Source organism: Dendrobates tinctorius, unplaced genomic scaffold (genome assembly GCF_039654945.1).
Source record: "Dendrobates tinctorius isolate UK_male_01 unplaced genomic scaffold, ASM3965494v1 ptg000058l, whole genome shotgun sequence".
NCBI lineage: Eukaryota > Metazoa > Chordata > Amphibia > Anura > Dendrobatidae > Dendrobates > Dendrobates tinctorius.
In genome coordinates, this window is record NW_027361726.1 from 25515564 (window position 1) to 25537461 (window position 21898).

The 21898-nt window shown below is 49.1% G+C and overlaps 1 long non-coding RNA gene across 1 annotated transcript in view; it reads left to right on the forward strand.

Moving 5' to 3' along the window:
* LOC141092203 (uncharacterized) overlaps nucleotides 1–19028 on the forward strand; it is a 119890-nt gene extending 100862 nt beyond the window's left edge. The window contains exon 2 of the long non-coding RNA XR_012232704.1: nucleotides 17611–19028. This is a non-coding gene — a long non-coding RNA (uncharacterized lncRNA). The remainder of the gene's footprint in view (nucleotides 1–17610) is intronic.
* Nucleotides 19029–21898: the final 2870 nt, after the last annotated feature.

Below are 21898 nucleotides of genomic sequence, written 5' to 3' on the forward strand. Positions count from 1 at the left end.
GAGGGACTGCACGGTTTTGGCAAGTGCAGCCATACCTTTTGTCAACTCCTGGACCTGAAAACGCAGTTCTGAAGATGGGTCATTGTCCAGAGTCTGTGCATCAGCCTCCACAGGGTTGAAGGGGAAAGATGTTGTTTCCTGGTGGTAGGTGATCGCTGGGCACCTAGGGGGCGCTGGACGGCTGACAGTTGGTTCATGCAGCACCCGGATAGCCCTGTCCTTGAAGTCTGCAAAATCCAGGTCAGGGTTCTGCAGGGCTATAATGCGCAGCTGTGCTCTGTGGGTACTGGATAGGAGTCCTTCAATAAACTGCTCCTTTAACAGTCTGTCTCCGTCCTGCACACTGTGTGGATCCATCTGCTTTATGGCTCGCAGCACCTCCTGCAGGTTAAGAGCATAGTCCTGTATACTGTCCTGTGCTTCTGCTTACATCCAAAGAATCTCGTCTTTATTTCAGCTGCAGCGCGGGTGTCAAAGGTGCTTCTGAGCTTAGCCAGAATCTTTTTAACAGTCTCTTTATCAGTGTCCTGCCAGGCTTTTACTTCTCTCTGCGCTGCACCTGTTAGCTGCCCAATAAGAATGTTCACTTTCTGACTTTCAGACAGGGGATACACTTCGAACAAGCTGCACAGTCTCTCTTTGAATTCACTCAGGGTATGTCACTCACCCGAGTACTGCGGTAGCCAGGCTGCTCCTGGTATATAGGGCATGGACAGCGGCATTATGGGGATCGCTGCGGTGGGCGCTGATTCTTGCGGTGCCCTGGAGGCAGCGCTGACTGCCGGATTCAGTGGCGCTGTTGGAGCTGCAGCTGTGCTGGACCCTGCATCTGGCGGCGCTGGGAGGTTAGCGGGAGCGTCCGCCGCTGCATTGGCGTTGTCCTCAGACATTTTCTCTCCCCCCCTAGTTAACATGGGCCAGGCCGCGGGGTTGCGCTGGCTTACCGGATGCCGCTACTCGGCTGGATGAGGGGGCGCCGGAACTGCAGGCCTCAGCTTCTCACTTCCCGCACGCTCTTCTCCTTTCGCGCTTCTCGGCTGGCTCTACCCATGAAGGTCTGCCCCCTTTTCTTCCTGCGTGCCAATCAGCGGGATAATGGCGGCAATGGCGCCAATTACGCACACAGTCTATAGCACACAGGACCCGGGGATGCCGGGCTCTGTTAATCCTGTTCATGACGCCAAAATGGATTGCCCGCCAAGGCAGTGAGGTACTCGGTACTGGGTCGGTATTTCACAGGGAAGTGTCACAGTAGCGGTGACCCGGTCCGTGGCCCTGGGCGTCCATGTAAGGGAGTGAAGTGATGGAATAAAGTTTATGAATAGATGATTCGTGATGCCACCTGTGGTGTTCAGCAATGAAGATGTTAAGCCGACGCTGCAGACAGATCCGCTGGGACAGATGGTGTGGTGCAGCCAAGATGTTATAACCCGCCACAGGCAGGGCTGTTGTCCCAGGGCAGTGTAGATGGGTGTTGGGAAGGAAGGTGCAGTGTCAGGCTCAGAGATGTAGTGTAACAACCCTGCTGGCATCACTGCATGGCCTCCCATTCCCCGCACACCAACTTACTTTCTGCTTCAAGCCATGCTGTGAACTCTGTCTGTTGCCAGCCCTGAGCTCCAGGTGCTATGCCTCTTGTTTTCCTGCTTGCTCTCCATGTTTCCTGACTGTGTGTATAGGGGGGCGGCGCCTGAACTCTCTGGTTCTTATGAAGTCAGGGTGCACCTGTGTAATATGTTCCTTACCAATCACCTAGAGCCCTTGACTATTTAGTTTCACCACACCCACTGACCTTTGCCTGAGCAATGTCTAAACTCAGTTAGCTCCTTGCTGCTGAGCTAGCCAGGCCCTGTCCTATGTCTTGCCTTCTCTGAAGGCTCTAATTGCGTATTCCTGTGTCTTGGCACCTTGCTTAGTACTTCTCTGTCCGCCTGCCAGGAGGCTGAATATCCTGGTCCTTGTGTCTTTGTCCCTGTGTCTCTGTCTGAACTCAGTCTTACCTCTGTCTGTCAGTCTCCTTGTCTGTGGTTCCATCTTCCTTTTCTGCTGTGTCTTTCCTTGTGTCCTCCCTATCAGAGGCTCTGCTACCTTGCAGCCCTGCCCGCACGGCTCCCTAGCCGCTCTGCCTGCACGGCTCCCTAGCCGCTCTGCCTGCATGGCTCCCTAGCCGCTCTGCTTGCACGGCTCCCTTGCCGTTCTGCCTGCCCGGCTCCCTTGCAGTCCAGCGTACTCCGCACCTCCTGTGTGAACAGGTCCAAACCTGTTCCTTCATATTCCACTCCTTCCTGCCTATATCCATACCTGCACCTCCTGTGTGAACAGGTCCCAACCTGTCTCTCATATTCCACTCCTGCTTGCCCAGTGTCTCCAAGCCGTGCCCGCTTGCCCAGTGTCTCCAAGCCGTGCCCAGTGTCTCCAAGCCATGCCCACTTGCCCAGTGTCGCCAAGCCATGCCCGCTTGCCCAGTGTCTCCAAGCCGTGCCCGCTTGCCCAGTGTCTCCAAGCCGTGTCCAGTGTCTCCAAGCCGTGCCCGCTTGCCCAGTGTCTCCAAGCCGTGCCCGCTTGCCCAGTGTCTCCAAGCCATGCCCGCTTACCCAGTGTCTCCAAGCCATGCCCGCTTGCCCAGTGTCTCCAAGCCACGCCTGCTTGCCCAGTGTCTCAGCCGTGCCCGCTTACCCAGTGTCTCCAAGCCGTGCCCGCTTGCCCAGTGTCTCCAAGCCCTGCCCGCTTATCCAGTGTCTCCAAGCCGTGCCCGCTTGCCCAGTGTCTCCAAGCCGTGCCCGCTTACCCAGTGTCTCCAAGCCGTGCCCGCTTGCCCAGTGTCTCCAAGCCACGCCTGCTTGCCCAGTGTCCAGCCGTGCCCGCTTACCCAGTGTCTCCAAGCAGTGCCCGCTTACCCAGTGTCTCCAAGCCATGCCCGCTTGCACAGTGTCTCCAAGCCCGCCTGCTTGCCCAGTGTCTCAGCCGTGCCCGCTTACCCAGTGTCTCCAAGCCGTGCCCGCTTGCCCAGTGTCTCCAAGCCGTGCCCACTTACCCAGCGTCTCCAAGCCGTGCCCGCTTGCCCAGTGTCTCCAAGCCACGCCTGCTTGCCCAGTGTCTCAGCCGTGCCCGCTTACCCAGTGTCTCCAAGCCGTGCACGCTTGCCCAGTGTCTCCAAGCCACGCCTGCTTGCCCAGTGTCTCAGCCATGCCTGTCGTGTCTACCTGCCTGCCAGTCTATAGCACCTGTCCAAGTGAATTGTCCCCGAGTGGGATCAGCAGCCACAGCCAGACACCACCCTGGAGTGGCACCCGACAGCTACCTGCTGCACAAGCCTGACCTCACCATCAGAGGCTCCAGTGAAGACCGAGGTAGCTGTCGTATTCACGCCCCTTCCAGGGTAGTCTGGTTTGTGGCCCAGTGGGGCCACAAACCCCCGGCTCGTGCCATTCAGCCAAGGCGCGAGCGTGACAGTTTGCTCAGGCCATGGTCCCCGCTGAGTCCCATGTCCTTTCGCTCTCGGAACAAGATGAGCTTTTTTGCCAGTATGGGCAACCAAATAAATTTACCCGGTCTGAAGCCCTATCCTTCACTGCTCCACCCACCATTGTGGTCTCCAATAGACTGTTTGCTCAACTAGAGGCTGGCATACCTAAAGAGGAACCTCCCTCGGACCTGCCGAGATATGATGGGGACCCTAAGAAGTGTCGTGCCTTTATGGAGCAGTACTAAAAAAACTACTATGCACACTGAGTGAGGTGGAAGTTGAAACTGACAAGGTATCATATACTTGTGATAGATATGGCAACACGCAAAAAATAGATAAAATACCCTTTATTAAAAAATGGGTGTACACATTAAACATAAAAAGGCATCACAAAAGTTTATACATGGCATGATAGCATGGTAGGCTATAACATGAAATTGTATAAATAGCCATATAATACAGGCTCAAAAATAAAAGGAATACAAAAAATGTATATACTGAATAGGGTCCCCAAGGAAGTTATATATAATATGTGGTGCTGTTAAGAAATGCAGTACCAATATGAATATGCATAAATCAAAGAACCATGAGTTCCAGTGCGCAATAAGAATTCATCGTGCAAAGAGCAAAAATCGCTTTATACAATGGGGAGCAAAAAGAATGGTAAAGGGTTAATACTTCATGAGCCAAGGATGGATGCCTGAGAACGCGCCCCGACGCGCGTTTCGGAGAAAAAGAACTCCTTCGTCAGTACCTACCCCCTGACGAATGGAGTTCTTTTTCTCTTCACATATTGGTGATGCCTTTTTATGTTTAATGTGTACACCCATTTTTTAATAAAAGGTATTTTATCTATTTTTTGCGTGTTGCCATATCTATCACAAGTAGTGTTGAGCATTCCGATACCGCAAGTATCGGGTATCGGCCGACACTTGCTGTATCGGAATTCCGATACCGACTTCCGATATTTTTTCAATATCGGAAGTCGGCATCGGAATCGGAAGTTCAAAGTTGATTGACAGCCGAAATGACGTCATCATGATGCGCGGTGTGTGCGCATCATGATGCGCCGTCATTTCGGGCCTTCCGGGGGTCTCTGCCGGCCTGCCGGGGGGCTGTGTGGACTGCCCGGGGTCTGTACCGGCCTGCCGGGGGGCTGTGCCGGCCTGCCGGTGGTCTGTGCACCCTGTGGGGGTCTGTACCGGCCTGCCGGGGGGCTGTGCCGGCCTGCCGGGGGGCTGTGCAGATGTCCGGGGGTCTGTGCAAGCATCGTCCGATGAGACTATAAGTCCCATCTGGCGATGCCTGCTACCATGACAGTGATTGACACATTAGCCAATGATGGGACAGTAGTAGTCCCATCATCCGGCTAATGTGTTAAATGTTAAAAAAAAAAAAAAAAAAATACTACATACATACTACATACATACTACATGCATGCTACATACATACTACATGCTACATACATACTACATATATACTACATGCATGCTACATACATACTACATGCTACATACATACTACATATATACTACATGCATGCTACATACATACTGCATGCTACATACATACTACATACATACCACATATATACTACATACATACTACATGCATGCTACATACATACCACATACATACTACATACATACTACATACATACTACATGCATGCTACATACATAACACATATATACTACATGCATGCTACATACATACTACATACCACATACATACCACATACATACTACATACATACTACATACATACTACATGCATGCTACATACATACTACATGCTACATACATACTACATATATACTACATGCATGCTACATACATACTACATGCTACATACATACCACATACATACTACATACATACTACATACATACTACATGCATGCTACATACATACTACATGCTACATACATACCACATACATACTACATACATACTACATGCTACATACATACTACATATATACTACATGCATGCTACATACATACTGCATGCTACATGCATGCTACATACTACATACATACTACATGCTACATACATACCACATATATACTACATACATACTACATACAATACATTCATACAATACATACATAGACATACAGTACATATAACATAGAGTAACATACTTACCAATACTTGTCACATTGTTCCCCGAAGCCATTGTCTTTTACGGAATAAATATTAACATAACAAACCACAAAAAATACTCACCCACGATCCGAAGCAGTCCACGAGTGTGTCCCACGACGATCTTGGGTAGAGAACTGCAGCATCAGCTGATGCTGCCGTTCTCTACGGGCTGCAGGAATCCAATGACGGAAGGTAGGTATCCTTCCGCACTGTATTCCTCCGCCACTTAAAAAAAAAAAAGTCCCTAGTCTCACTTTATGCCATTGCTGCGTGGGAAATACTACATGTATGTAGCATGTAGTATGTATGTAGTATGTATGTGGTATGTATGTAGCATGTAGTATGTATGTAGCATGCATGTAGTATGTATGTAGTATGTATGTGGTATGTATGTAGCATGTAGTATGTATGTAGCATGCATGTAGTATATATGTGTTATGTATGTAGCATGTAGCATGCATGTAGCATGCATGTAGTATGTATGTAGTATGTATGTAGTATGTATGTGGTATGTATGTAGCATGTAGCATGCATGTAGTATGTATGTGGTATGTATGTAGCATGTAGTATGTATGTAGCATGCAGTATGTATGTAGCATGCATGTAGTATATATGTAGTATGTATGTAGCATGCATGTAGTATATATGTAGTATGTATGTAGCATGTAGTATATATGTAGTATGCATGTTGCATGCATGTAGTATATATGTAGTATGTATGTTGCATGTAGTATATATGTAGTATGAATGTAGCATGTATGTAGTATGTAGTATGAATGTAGCATGTATGTAGTATGCATGTTGTATGTATGTAGCATGTAATTTTTTTTTTTTTTTTTACATTCAACACATTAGCCGGATGATGGGACTACTACTGTCCCATCATTGGCTAATGTGTCAATCACTGTCATGGTAGCAGGCATCGCCCGATGGGACTTGTAGTCCCATCGGACGATGCCTGCACAGACCCCCGAAGCCTGCACAGACCACCGGCAGGCTGGCACAGCCCCCCGGCAGGCCGGCACAGCCCACCGGAGCCTTCACAGACCACCGGCAGGCCGGCACAGCCCCCCGGCAGGCCGGCACAGACCACCGGAGCCTGCACAGACCCCCTGGCAGGCCGGCACAGCCCCCCGAAAGGCCCGTACAGACCCCAGAGAGGCTGTACAAGGCAAAAACAGGGTTTTTCTTATTCCGATACCGGAAGTCCCATAGACTTGAATGGGACTCCCGGTATCGGAATCGGCGATACCGATACTTTTTTTTAAGATCGGCCGATCCATTCCGATCCGATACTTTGAAGTATCGGACGGTATCGCTCAACTCTAATCACAAGTATATGATACCTTGTCAGTTTCAACTTCCACCTCACTCAGTGTGTATGGTAGTTTTCTTACCGGATGGTCTGCCATCCATTTTCTCAGAGGGGTTGTTTGTATATTTAGTTTACATTATTACAATGGATTTATTATTAAATTAATATTGAACATCATCCCCACTGTTTTAATCTTTATGGAGCAGTGCCTACGCTATTTTCAATGGCATGCTCCCTACTTCACCAGCGATCGGGTAAAGGTAGGATTACTAATGTCCTACCTAACAGGAGATGCATTACAGTGGCTTAACCCCCTTTGGGAAGCGGGGGATCCTATCACCTTGAGCTTACTGGCCTTCCTGGTGGCCTTCTGCAAAGCCTTTGACAAGCCAAATACAGTGTCTCCTGAAGAGTCTTCCCCCTCAAGCTTCCAGAAACAGACCAGACAAAGAGAACCCGAGGCTAATTCGTCTCATCCGTCTATGACCGTCCATGACCCACCTGTTCCACCACCTGCCAAGACAACCCGCCGTGCAAGATCCAAGAGGTCTAAGAAAAAGGGGCTGGCTAGGTTGTCACCAGAGTCCAGTCCTGAGAAGGAACATCCTGACGGTCTCTGCCCTGTGAAGCCACAGCTCCAGAACCTTGGGTCAGTAGGAGATACTGCCCTTGGTGAGAGTACCTCCACTCCACTAAAGTCTGTGACTGTTCTGGTGCCTTGTGGGAGTTTCGGCCCTGCAGTTGTATGTAAGCTGCAAGCCAGACGGAGTCTGTGTTGGGTTCCTGTTCCACAGTTCCAGAATCCTTTGAGGGTGTTTGGTGATGGCCGAGCCCTACTTGTGAACAGTCCAGTACTGAGGGGTCAACTACAACTCCTAATCGGAGCGTTATACACGAAGACATTTATTTTCCACCTGCTGTCCAGTTTGCCCACTGGTCGTTCAGAGCCGGGTACTCTACTGCCCCTTCCGGTCCAAAGACCCAGCGTGGTGCTGCATTTGGAACTACCTAGCCAACAGAGGTTCCTAGTTCCACTACTGCAAGGCCAGTCTTCTGTATTGTCACCTTCTCCACCTGATCTGCTGGTTATTAAGTCATGGTGTGCTGACGTCACTGAAGAAAAGAAAGCAGTGGCGACCTCTCCGCACACCTCCGATGACCTGTCCCCAGGAACATCCCTGTCACTTGATTGTCTTCCCCAGGATAGTGATCTGAAGATGGATCTTGAGTGGATCCCCTCGGCTCCTCTATAGCCTGTGGGTGAAGGTCCCAGGATTAAGCAGTACTCCTTCGCCAACTTGAAAGAAGTGGCCCAGTCTTTTCCGGGTAACAGGCAGAAGTGGCTCCCCGTATGTATGCCTCCAACTTCCGTGTGGCAGGTGGATGAAGAGGTGAGAACAGTGGCCTATGTATCTCCGTTTTTTACCCATCTGGAGGAGGCGGTCCAATTTTCTTGGAATAACGGCCTAAAAATTGACTCTGTGCAGGTGTCTTCAGTTTCTAGCTGGCCGGCTGATGTAGGGGCGAATTCTGAAGCTGCCAGGGCCCCGCTTTTCGCCAATCTGGAGGAAGAAGTCCTTGTACCCTCTGTGTTGGAAACTGACTCCCTTGGGCACCAAGAAACCGGGCAATCTGGGATTCCTGATGGCACACATAATCTATTCGACCTGATGAATATCATGTTAGCCTGGACTGTGTGTGGTCCCACACTCCTTCTGCAAGTCATTCTGGCAGGCTTGAGGAAGAGGGGCCGTAAAGGGGGGGGGTACTGTAACAACCCTGCTGGCATCACTGCATGGCCTCCCATTCCCCGCACACCAACTTACTTTCTGCTTCAAGCCATGCTGTGAACTCTGTCTGTTGCCAGCCCTGAGCTCCAGGTGCTATGCCTCTTGTTTTCCTGCTTGCTCTCCATGTTTCCTGACTGTGTGTATAGGGGGGGCGGCGCCTGAACTCTCTGGTTCTTATGCAGTCAGGGTGCACCTGTGTAATATGTCTCTTACCAATCACCTAGAGCCCTTGACTATTTAGTTTCGCCACACCCACTGACCTTTGCCTGAGCAATGTCTAAACTCAGTTAGCTCCTTGCTGCTGAGCTAGCCAGGCCCTGTCCTATGTCTTGCCTTCTCTGAAGGCTCTTATTGCGTATTCCTGTGTCTTGGTACCTTGCTTAGTACTTCTCTGTCCGCCTGCCAGGAGGCTGAATATCCTGGTCCTTGTGTCTTTGTCCCTGTGTCTCTGTCTGAACTCAGTCTTACCTCTGTCTGTCAGTCTCCTTGTCTGTGGTTCCTTCTCTGCTGTGTCTTTCCTTGTTTCCTCCCTATCAGAGGCTCTGCTCCCTTGCAGCTCTGCCCGCACGGCTCCCTAGCCGCTCTGTCTGCACGGCTCCCTAGCCGCTCTGTCTGCATGGCTCCCTAGACGCTCTGTCTGCACGGCTCCCTAGCCGCTCTGCCTGCACGGCTCCCTAGCCACTCTGCCTGCACGGCTCCCTAGCCGCTCTGCCTGCACAGCTCCCTAGCCGCTCTGCCTGCATGGCTCCCTTGCAGTCCAGCCTACTCCGCACCTCCTGTGTGAACAGGTCCAAACCTGTTCCTTCATATTCCACTCCTTCCTGCCTATATCCATACCTGCACCTCCTGTGTGAACAGGTCCAAACCTGTCTCTCATATTCCACTCCTGCTTGCCCAGTGTCTCCAAGCCATGCCCGCTTGCCCAGTGTCTCCAAGCCGTACCCGCTTGCCCAGTGTCTCCAAGCCGTGCCCGCTTGCCCAGTGTCTCCAAGCCGTGTCCAGTGTCTCCAAGCCGTGCCCGCTTGCCCAGTGTCTCCAAGCCGTTCCCACTTGCCCAGTGTCTCCAAGCCGTGTCCAGTGTCTCCAAGCCGTGCCCGCTTGCCCAGTGTCTCCAAGCCACGCCCGCTTGCCCAGTGTCTCCAAGCCACGCCCGTTTGCCCAGTGTCTCAGCCGTGCCTGTCGTGTCTACCTGCCTGCCAGTCTATAGCACCTGTCCAAGTGACTTGTCCCCGAGTGGGATCAGCAGCCACAGCCAGACACCACCCTGGAGTGGCACCCGACAGCTACCTGCCGAACAAGCCTGACCTCACCATCAGAGGTTCCAGTGAAGACCGAGGTAGCTGTCGTAGTCACGCCCCTTCCAGGGTAGTCTGGTTTGTGGCACAGTGGGGCCACAAACCCCCGGCTCGTGCCATTCAGCCAAAGCGTGAGCGTGACATGTAGCAGTGCCAGGGAGGTTGCAGCAAGAAGGCAAGGACACAATAGGTTGCAGTTTCTTCAACTTTACTTGGCAAATGCAGTCCAGGGTCCTGAGTACAGATGGCACAGGAGCTGGTTAGCCTAGAAGCAAATCAGGAATCACTCTGGCAGATGGGTTGTGCAGTCTCCTTCCTAGCGCTTGTGACGTGAGTATTCTCCAGAGCAAGGAGGGACAACAGGCCTGGGAACGATCCAACAGATTTATTGACCAGAAAACAGGAACAACACGAAGGTAATTTGCAGAGTCCCAAAATAAGTCCACAGGAAACTGATTCGGGGCACCTCCTGACAATCCTTGTGCCAGATCACAAAACCATAGTCCTTTAAGAGTCCCAGAAATACACCACGATCACACAGAGGCCGAGGCTTCCTCAGACAGCCTCGTCCTTCTCTTTCAGCATCCAACTCACATCTGCTGGGTCACACATAAGTCCATTGTCTTGGGCTCCTGGGATCAGCCCAAGTTCCCACCTCCTAGTCAATGGTTTGGTCCATCGCACGGCTCCGAGGTGTCTACGAGGATGTGTATTGTGAGTCCTCCCCCTGCTGAGGAGAACAATGGTGATTCCCCTAGCTGTGTTGACCCAAACCTGAATTCAATTATGGTCTAGATACACAAGTCTTGTGGAAAGGAGACAGGTTACTTACATAATTACATTATAGTCCCAGAGACACAGGCAATGGGGAAAGGAAACATATTGCTACAGGTATACACAAGACATTGCAAAGTATTGGGGAAAAATACATATCATGACAATCCCTTCCCCTCCTAATTTGTGTACGTACTAGGGACCTCTACAGGTCACTGGGTAAGTACACACAGGCATGGCGTAACTTACATGTGGCTTCATGCAGCCACGAATTGGCATCGTAGCTTTCCCACATCATTGCCCAGGAGAACAGCTGCAGGCAGACCACACATCACCCCAACCACACATCGCCTGACCCCAAAACCAAAGTTCAGATCCACAGTGGCTGTGGGAATAGTCCTCCATTGTCCACCAGCCAGTTCAATGACAATCCCAGGTCCTCTATGGATTGCCTCAGGCCGCACCACTCGGGGATCAGCCAGCGTGAGGAAAGCCCCTGAGTCACAAAATCCAGCAAGTCTTTGTCCATCCAGCACGACCTCCTGCAAGTGCTTACCTCGATGAGCAGAAGTCGTCATAGCTGCGGGTCGCACACCATAAACTCCTAGTGGTGCAACATGGGTGGGTGAGGCACTTGGCCAGTCCTCACGTAGTGGTGACACGTCTTCCTCCATGGCACTTGGCTGTACATAATTAATAATATGATTGGGTACAGGATCAATCCTCATTTGAACAGCTGGGCAGGAGGCTTGCAGATGCCCCGGCTGCCCACATCGATAGCATCTGTGCTGTGTCTCACTCCATCCAATGCGTCCTCTTGGGCGAGGAGTAAGGGAACCTGCCGGTCGGCTCCCACCTGAAGGTACTGTAGGGGTTTGAGGACGACTCCTCCATAGGCTGGCTGGACATGAGGCCTGCAGATGCCCCGGATGCCCACAACCATAACACCTGCGCTCTGCTACTTCCTCTCCTCGTCATATTCCAGAAAATGCAGTAGAAACAACAGGAGGCACATTAACACAGGTATCAACACGAGGTGGTGGCTCAGAGGAACGGGAAACAATGGGGACAGAAGAACTGGGGGCCACCGGTGTTGTGGAGCTGGTAGACCTCTCTCCATCCTCCAACAGAACTCTCCACTGAGGCTTGATGGTGAGAGCCTCATCAGCGAGAGATGCAGCTTCTTCCACTGTAGCAGGTTTCCTCTCACGCACCCATTCCCTGATCTCAGCGGGGCACTGAGCAAAAAATTGTTCTTTTAGGATAACCTGGAGACAGGTGTTCCAGGTTAAGGCCTCCTCTGCCTCCAGCCAGCGATTACATATTTGTTTGAGTTTGTGGGCATACATCTTGAAAGACACTTCCTCATTACAGGCTAAAGTACGAAACTGGGTCCTGTAGGTGTCTGGGGTCACAGCATAATGTTCTAGAACAGTCCGTTTAATCTCTGCATACTCACAGTTCCACCGAGGGTCCATAGCTCTATAGGCTGCGGCAGCTCCACCCTCTAAGAGCCCCACCAGATGTCGGACGCGCTCCCTTTCCGGGACTTCCATTAATCGACACTGATGCTCAAAGTCCTGGAAGAAGCCCTCAATGTCACCGGAAGCCTCATTAAACAGCTTGAAGTCTTTGCGGGACAATCTGGGGAGTTCCCTCATGGGGGATGCTGTGGGTACAGTCTGGCTGGAGCTTCTCGCTGCCTCCAAAGCGATCTCCCTCTCCAGCATTGCCCTCTCCTCCATCCTGCGCTGCCTCTCCTCGGCTCTGCGCATGACCTCCATCTTATATTCTATGGAGACCTCTTCTCCCAGCAAGGCCATCTCCTCCTCGTACCACACAACCCACTGACTTTTTTGGGTATTTACCTCCGGCTGCCGTCTTTCCTCTCTTTGCTGTGAGGATCCTTCCTCAACATCGTCTTGCAGGCGAACTGCTTCCAAAGCCTCAATCAGCTGCTCCTTGGAGAGTCCCTTGTAGCTGACTCCCAGTTCACGGGCCTTTGTTTGTAGGTTCTTCGCAGTCCAGTTCTTGTACTCTGAGGTGCTGGTTCCCGATGTTGATGGGCCGTTCTCCTCCATTCCTTCTGCTCCAATCCCACCGCTGCCAACCAGTTTGTGACGGGAGTATTCTCCAGAGCAAGGAGGGACAACAGGCCTGGGAACGATCCAACAGATTTATTGACCAGAAAACAGGAACAACACGAAGGTAATTTGCAGAGTCCCAAAATAAGTCCACAGGAAACTGATTCAGGGCACCTCCCGACAATCCTTGTGCCAGATCACAAAACCATAGTCCTTTAAGAGTCCCAGAAATCCACCACGATCACACAGAGGCCGAGGCTTCCGCAGACAGCCTCGTCCTTCTCTTTCAGCATCCAACTCACATCTGCTGGGTCACACATAAGTCCATTGTCTTGGGCTCCTGGGATCAGCCCAAGTGTAGGGGAGTAGAAGTTCCCACCTCCTAGTCAATGGTTCGGTCCATCGCAGGGCTCCGAGGTGTCTACGAGGATGTGTATTGTGAGTCCCCCCCTGCTGAGGAGAACAATGGTGATTCCCCTAGCTGTGTTGACCCAAGCCTGAATTCAATTATGGTCTAGATACACAAGTCTTGTGGAAAGGAGACAGGTTACTTACATAATTACATTATAGTCCCAGAGACACAGGCAATGGGGAAAGGAAACATATTGTTACAGGTATACACAAGACATTGCAAAGTATTGGGGAAAAATACATATCATGACAGCGCTCTCAATGAAGTACTCCCAGTACTGAGTTACACTGGAGTTCCTCCTTTCTGATGTTATCCACACCCCACTCGCATGGCAGACAGCCGTAGCCTTCTATCTCTCTTGGCTCAACCGTCGCTGTTGTGCCTCCGAGGGTTATGTGGGGATAGAGCATTTACAGCTTCCTATTCCTCTGGTTTCTGGTGCAGGACTGTTAGTATCCATACACCCTTGGGGACCAGGCTCCAGATCATGCGCTATCACTGGGACTGAGCTCTCCGCTTTCCTCAGTCTCCCCAGCTCTTCTCCTTCACGTCTGCACACGACACCTTCCTCACACTAACTGCCTCTCCCCTTCCTGGCCCCCAGAGAGAAGCTGTTCTCTCAGTTTTGGTTCAGAGCTCCCCCTGCTGGCCTGGAGAGGAACTGTGTTGTATGCAATGGCTAACTGCCAGAGAGACCCTTCATTGCTTCCAGGCGTGACATCACTCTCCCTAGGAGGAAGGTAATGCCACTGTGGCGACCATACTCCTGGGGGCGCCACAATTGCAAAAACCCTATAAAGGAGAGTAAGCAGACCAATCTTCCACATACAGACTAGGAAACTGGCAACCCAGTGACAAATGTGTGCCCTGTTCTTGTCCCCTCCGGACCTGGTCCTGCCTTGATGACCACCATAACAATGCCGGGAGGGAAAGAGGCAGAATTTTTGATTGACAATGGGGCAGCCGGGACTGTGGTACACAAAGATTTGATAATGCCAGACATGATTACTAATGAGATTGTGAAATGTGTGGGGGTAGAGGGGCAAGTGACAGAAGCCCCTATGACTAAACAAATAAGACTAAAATTACGAGATAGCCAAGAGGTGCTTACAAAACTTATTGTTAGTGACAATACCCCTATGAATTTACTGGGAGGAGATGTACTGAGTGCAATCCAGGCCACCATACAGTACTCTCCTGAGAGTATTACATTCACAAGTCCCCTCTCAGATAAACATTTGTGTAAGACTGCAGGAGTTCTGGTGCAAAGATTTCCCCCTTTAACACCCCTTTGTATCCCAAAAAAAGGACCAAAGGGTTCCCCTGACACTTATAGAATGGTTCATGACTTAAGGGCTATTAATGATGTTACAGAGAGTATAATCTCAATTGTCCCTGATCCACACACAATACTGTCACAGATCCCAGTGATGTCAAAATGTTTCACAGTCATTGATTTAGCGGGTGCATTTTTCTCTGTACCCCTGCACCCTTGCTGTCAGTATCTTTTTCCTTTACTCATAAAGATAAACAATATTGTTGGATGGTCCTCCCACAAAGGGGGAAAGAAATCCCCTGCCATCTATTCAGCAGTGATGGCAGGGATCCTTGAGTAGTGGCAATCACCTCGTCCGCAGATTGTACTATTACAGTATATGGATGACCTTTTGCTGTTCTGCCTGGACCAGAGGTCCTGCAGGGAAGCTACAGTTTCCTTGCTATGTTTTTTTAGCAGAAAAGGGCTGCAAGGTCTCATGTGACAAATTACAGTATTACAAACAAAAGGTGATATTTTTGGGACATTGTATTGCCGAAGGTACCAGACACCTGACTGAAGACAGGAAACAGGCAATTCAAAATCTCCCTCTACCCAAGTCACATCAGCATCTACGCACTTTCCTATGCTTGGTGACCTACTGTAGGCCTTGGAAAAGGTCTGCTTCACAAATGATGCAACCACTTTATGACTGTTTGTCATCAGACCCCTATGATCTCATTCAAGAAGCAATTGATTCCTTCCATTCTCTCAAACTGCTCATTGTGTCAGCCCCAGCCTTAAGGCCCCTTTACATTTAGCGATGCTCCAGCGATCCCGACCATGATATGACCCGGTCAGGATCGCTGGTGCATCGCTAAATAGTCGCTAGGGAGCTGCCAAACTTGCAGATCTCACTAGCGATGCAGCAGCGGTCGGCGGTCGCTCTTACCTTTCAGACGCGGCGAGGGTGTCCGTCGTCCGCCTGCGTCCATGGCTTGCTCGTTGGCAAGCAGAAAGCCGATGACGAGAAATGGACCGCGCGATCAGCGATAGCCAGCGGGGGAGCCGGTCGGAGGTAAGTATCACATGTAGCGATACCGCTAGCAATATCGCTTCTGCGTCACAAAATTGGTGACACTTTAGCGATATTGCTTGCGGTATCGCTATGTGTAAAGCCCCCTTTAGGCATTCCAAACTATGACCAGCCATTTTTCTTGTTTTGCACAGAGCAGGGAGGACATGCTACTGCAGTACTGACACAACAACATGGAGGGAAACAAAGACCAATAGCTTACTACTCAGCACAATTAGACCCAGTAATCAGAGGGTCACCTACGTGTGTCCATGCGGTAGGAGCAGCTGCACTACTACTAGGAAAGGCATGTGAGATCACACTGACGTTTCCTTTGACAATTTATTCCCCACATGACATCCATTCCATACTCGTACAAGTTCAACCAAAAGATCTGTCTATGGCCAGACAGCTGCAACTTGAATGTGCTCTACTAATTCCTGAGTATGTCAACCTCAAAAGATGTAATGTTCTGAATCCCGCCACCCTCCTGCCTGTGGATTCAGAAAAGGGGGAATTGGTGACCGTATTAGCAAGTGAGGAAGAATACTTTGACACGATGCATGCACATGACTGCATAGAACTGATGATTCAGGAGACAGTGGGTTTTGCACACGTTCATGAAAAACCTGTTCCTAATGCAGATTTTGATGGACGATTCTACACTGGATATGCAGTAGTATCCTCACATGAGGTAATCCGAGCTGAACCACTCCCTCCTCACATGTCGGCACAGGAGGCAGAGTTGAAGGCACTCACTGAGGCATGTAGAGCTGCTGCAGGTAAAGTCGCTAATATTTACACAAATTCGAATTATGCATGGGGAATAGCCCATGATTTTGGCCCTATCTGGAGAAGCAGAGCGTTTCTTACATCAGCCGGTAAGCCCATTAAGAATGCAGAGCTGGTGAAACAATTGATGGAGGCATTGATGTTACCAGTCCAGGTTGGCATTGTCAAGGTAAAAGCACACACAAAAGGTGACTATGTGGAGGTAGAGGGCAACAGAAGGGCGGACGAGGCTGCTAAAGTAGCAGCAAGGCGACCTAGGGAGCAGTGGACGGTGGCGGGGAGTCAGCGTATTCCAGCCACACTGAAATCCCTCCAGCAAAAGGCTGCCCAAACAGAGAAGGTACACCGGGGGAGACTGGGAGCTGAGCTAAACTCAAATGGAGTATGGGAAAATAAGGATAAATTGTGCCTACCGAAGTCCCTGTTCCCAATCAAGGCGCAAGCAACACATGGCCCCACTCACGCCTCAAAAAGTCACATGTGTGCCATGGTAGATGCCTTCTAGATCGCTACTGGTTTCAGTTACACAGCCGCGAAACTTGTACAATCATGCCTCATCTGTGCACAGCACAACCCAGGTAAAACAGTAAAAGTCCCTAAGAAACCGACACCTAGGCCTCTCTACCAGTTTCAGAGACTGCAGATTCACTACATACAGCCACCAAGGTAGGAGTGTATGCAAATGTCTTCGTATGTATAGATCTCTTCTTTGGTTGGCCGGAAGCCTATCCAGTAAAATGTGAAAATGCTAAAACGACTGCAGACAAACTGATGAAAGAACTGATCTGCACGTATGGTGTCCCAGAAACCGTAGAAAGGGGTACACACTTCATGGGAGAAATAATGAGGGAAGTCATGCAGGCCCTGGGTGTACAGCAAGCATTTCATACATCATATAGACCACAAAGTAGTGGGAAAGTGGAAAGACTAAATGGGACACTTAAACTGAAAATTCAAAAGGCCATGGCAGACACAGGAAAGAGCTGGGTAGAGTGCTTGTCTCTTGCACTCTTTTCAGTCAGACACACTCCAAATAGAAACACAGGCTTGACTCCCTTTGAAGTCCTGTTTGGTAGTGCACCAAAGACTGGTCTGTGCTTCCCACAGGTGCGAAAAATGCAACACGGTTCTAGAACAGCCTATGTCCCGGCCTTGCAGAAAAGACTTAATGTGGTGCATAACCATGTGTTCTCATCCATTCCAGATCCTAATGCCAGTGCAGATGTGCATCAGCTGAATCCAGGTGATTGGGTGGTTATACGCAGACACATGAGAAGGAGCCTTGACGCATGATTTGACGGCCCCTTCCAAATCCAGCTGACCACATCCACCTCAGTAAAACTTGAGGGAAAGCCCACCTGGATCCACGCCAGTCACTGCAAGAAGGTCCTTTCAACAGCAGAATGACTGTTCTCCTAATCAGCTTGCTGGCAGTGACAGGGTTACTGCAAGCTACAGAGACACAGGACACGCTCCTAAATGCTGACTGGGACAACAAACTTATTCGACATCATGCTCTTCTCATAAAGGACATGGAAGGACAGAGACCGAAAGACTGTTGGATCTGTACACACAGCCCAGTATCTGCAAGGACTATTCCATACTTAGCCTTACCTCTGGAGCCATGCAAGGTATTAACCCCACACTGCATACACAATGAGACTTGGACTCAATCAAGGTTTTGGGGAAAAGATGTGCCTCGTGATATATCTGCCTCATTGGCTATAATCGGATGGGCTGCTAATCCCTGGTTTCAGTTTAATACAACGCGGCCTCAGGTATAAATGTTAAGGAGGAATGTGTCAAATAATTGGTCCCACCTGTTGTAATCGACCCTGCTGGCAATCTCCAGATCAGGGCCAGTATAGACAAAATGGTGAACTTAGAGACCAATGGTTAAAACAACACAGTGCAAACAGAGACTCCTGGTGAGGTAATACATTCTTTTTTTTTTTAAATCCAGCAAATTGGTTTAATGGCATAGCAGGATGGATTTTTGGCATTGTACAGACTTGTATGCAAATTTTGTTGTTTTGCTTATTGTTTTATGTAGCCGTAAAAGCGCTAGTATATGTATTACTTAAGCTACTGAATAATGTATGCATGAAAAAAGAATCTAAGGCTGAACATTCTGTAGTGTATCATAGACCCCAGATAGCCATTGCTGATGGGGAAAGTGAGTGTCCACACTGAGGGTGGATGGGCGAAGCAGGTAGGAAGCCCCCTTATGGGTACTAGACCCATGAGACAGTAGCTCCTTTGTGGACATCAGCTGACCCTGTGGCAAAGGTTATACCATTTACAAAAGGAGGGAATTGATATAGAAGGGTTAATGATTTGCCTTTAAATGCCTAACTGCCTTTAATTCTTCATTTGCCTTTTGCCTTTCATTTATTCTTATGACACTGCAGTTTTGGCTGTCTCCTCTTCAAGGGAAATATGCTTCTTATCATATATGTTCTCAATAGTCAGCCACAACGTGTTCTGGGTACATTATAAACAAGGTATGACCCTGAAGTGATGGTGGGGGCCACATGAGCTCCATAGAATTACATATTGTTGTAAATGGTATAAAAGATTGCCTTGTATTTCATTACGTCAGATAAAGTGATTTGCCCATGGCCCGTGTGTGCAGTCTCTTTTGTTTCCAAGCGCTTGTAAATTAAGGGCGTAAAACTCCTAATTCGGCCTCACTGGTGATCTGGCATATTTGACTTTGGTCAGAATGAAAACAGCTATGACACACCACTCCAGTGGCGAGGGAAAAAAAATGTCCACTAGAAAAGTTTGGTTTCTCTCAATAGAAGACAATTGAGAGAAGCCGAAAGAGTCGTCACATGACCACCTACTGACATCAGTGATGCTGGGGTCATTGTCACTGTACATGGAGAGACTCAGGGCACATTATTAAATGTTAAGTGGGAATTTAAGCATTGTTGTTATAGGGGCACTCAGAGTATTCTGACCATCAAAATTACATTTTGTCCCTATTACTTTTTAGGGACAAAATGTGGAGGGCACTAGCACAGGGCATTAATATTTTTTAGGGGGGGAATTTTACTATCTAGAGAGCACAAGTGGGGCACTATTACTATGTAGGGGTAACAGGGGTGGCAGTATTATGTGGGGCAGTAAGGGGAGCATGGTTATTGTACTGCACAGTAGGTGCAGTAATAGGGACACATATGGCAGCAGCGGCTCAGTATTGGGGTATCAGCAGGATGAGAAGTTTGAGCAGGTTCGGGATAGATATGGAAGGTGCAGGAAATGTGAGAAGTCAACTGTGTTGTTGCTTTAAGCTCTGCAGATGAGTCCTGGCTTGAGAAGTTGTGTCGGTCTCGGCCAGATGGAAAAGACGGGAAACGTCAACGACTCCATAAGAAGGAACGTCAGTGGTAAGTCACGATCTATAACTGCACTGTGATCTCTTATATGGTCTGCAGCACTGGTATCTACCACTATATGGTCTCCATATAGTAATATCAGTGTTCGTTTTGTATATAGATTTATTTTCAATCACAGCTCAGGCACCTGCTGATGTTCCCCTATGCTCACAATTAGGGTGCACCATAAAGCTGTAGTCAGGATTACCTGGTTAGGGGCCCACTGAGATTTTTCGCCCCCCCCCCTAAGCTGAAACCCTAGCTACGCATCTGTATCTGCATCTTGACGCCTCTGGGGTCTCATCAGTCTCTACATTAATGGGGGATGTATCACTTTGAGGCTCATTCATGTCTTTGTTGTGATTCATTACCACATTGCGTTCACTTTGTGTTGGTCCCCGTGGGGTTTGATGCCTCTGGGTGATGAATACACAGCTCAGTCAGAAGCATTAACCTCAGGGCGCTCACTGTCACCCCCAACGTCTCACCTAAAAATGAATCTGTTTTAATTAGCTGCTCCGACAGATGTTTAGAGGAAGATGAAACGTGGGCGCCTGCTCCTCTCCGCAGCGCTCACACTCACATTATTACCCTCCTTCTGTCTCCTTACTGCTCCCCAGTCTGTTGTGGGTTTATTGCTTCATGGGATTAACCCTTTCCCTGTAGTTGTGGCTCAATAGTCAATTAGTGGTCCTAATGTGAAAAGTGAAATATGTCATTCCTGGGGCTTTACAGTGTAGTAATGGGCCCTTATTACTGGGGCCACAAGTGTTCATGGAAAAAACTCCACCCTAAAAATAAAGCTTTAGCTACATGTTGTATAATATAAGGGTATGGATATAATGTAACCTGTCCTGGAGTATTTTTGATCAGTATCACATCAGTATTTTGAATTTATGTTTGGCTGCCAAAACCAAGAGTGGAACTTACAGAGAAAAACTATAATTGAAATATTAGCAAATGTCTGTGCTTTGGAGATATAATTGTTTTAGTATGCAAATACTGATGTGTGAATGAGCCTAAAGTGCGGTGGATACATTGTAACCTAAGTATATGCAGCGTAACATGCGGGGGATACTGAGTTACTTGCAGTGAATACTATGTAACCTGTGTTGGATACAGAGTATCATGCAGTGGATACAGTGTAACATGTGTTGGATACCATGTTACCCTGCGATGGATACAGTGTAACCTGTGCTGGATACAAGCTACAGTGCAGTGGATACAGTGGAACCTGTGTAGGATACATTGTACCCGTGCGGTGGATACAGTGTTACCTATATTCGATACAGTGTACCGTGCAGTGTATACTATGTAACCTGTGTTGGATACAGTGTACCGTGTAGTGGATACAGTGTTTCATGTGGTGGATACAGTGTAACCTGTGTTGGATGCAGTATAATGTGCGGTGTATACAGTGTAACCTGTGTTGAATACAATGTACCGTGTGGTGGATATAGTGTAACCTGTGTTGGATGCAGCGTAGGGTATGCTGGATACAGTGTACTGTGCAGTGGATACAGTGTAACCTGTGTTGGATACAGTGCAGCGTGCAGTGGATACAGTGTAACCTGTGTTGAATACAATGTATCATGCGGTGGATACAGTGTAACCTGTGTTGGATTCAGTGTACCGTACAGTAGATACAGTGTAACCTGTGTTGTTTTCAGTGTACCGTGCGGTGGATACAGTGTAACCTGTGTTGGATTCAGTGTACCGTGGGGTGGCTACAGTGTAACCTGTGTTGGATTCAGTGTGGCGTGCGGTGGATACAGTGTAACCTGTGTTGGATTCAGTGTATCGTGTGGTGGATACAGTGTAACCTGAGTTGTATTCAGTGTACCCTGCGGTGGATACAGAGTACCATGCGGTGGATACAGTGTCCTGTGCGGTGGATACAGTGTAACCTGTGTTGGATTCAGTGTGCCGTGTGGTGGATACAGTGTAACCTGTGTTGGATTCAGTGTACTGTGCGGTGGATACAGTGTACCATGCGGTGGATACAGTGTACCGTGCGGTGGATACAGTGTAACCTGTATTGGATTCAGTGTACCGTGCAGTGGATACAGTGTAACCTGTGTTGGATTCAGTATACCGTGTGGTGGATAC